Below are 571 nucleotides of genomic sequence, written 5' to 3' on the forward strand. Positions count from 1 at the left end.
TTCTTCTTCTTCTTCTTCTTCTTCTTCTTCTTCTTCTTCTTCTTCTTTTTCTTCTTCTTCTTCTTCTTCTTCTTCTTCTTCTTCACTTTTTGGAGGTGGGAGGGCAGGGCAATTGAAGTTAAGTAACTTGCCCAAGGTCACACACCTAGTAAGTGTTAAATGTCTGAGGCCAGATTCAAACTCAGGTCCTCCTGACTTCAGGGCCCGTGCTCTATTCACTATGCTACCTAGCCACCCTTCTAATTCTTTACTGTCTACATTTCTTTAGAGGATTTCATGTCATTTTGTTAACTTTTTTTGCCATCATCACCTTATCTTATTTTCCCCATTCTTGGATTGATCTGGGGGAAATGCTTTGAAAGCTTGGAAGTACTATAAATGTTAATTATTCTATAGGTAACAAATTCCTGTCTCCAACTGCCCTACTTACTGCCCCTTTCTGATACCCAGTTTCTCTTTTTTTTTTTGCTTTTAAGCTGCTTGTGTTGGTGTTAGAAGAGTGGGAGAGACAAGGGTCAGTGGACCTCTTCTAAATTATTGCTTTTAAGGCCAAAGTTTTAATGAATTGATT

This window comes from Petaurus breviceps, unplaced genomic scaffold, assembly GCF_028583685.1.
Source record: "Petaurus breviceps papuanus isolate PSGF00001 unplaced genomic scaffold, PetGlider_PUasm1.0 186, whole genome shotgun sequence".
In the NCBI taxonomy this organism is placed as follows: Eukaryota; Metazoa; Chordata; class Mammalia; order Diprotodontia; family Petauridae; genus Petaurus; species Petaurus breviceps.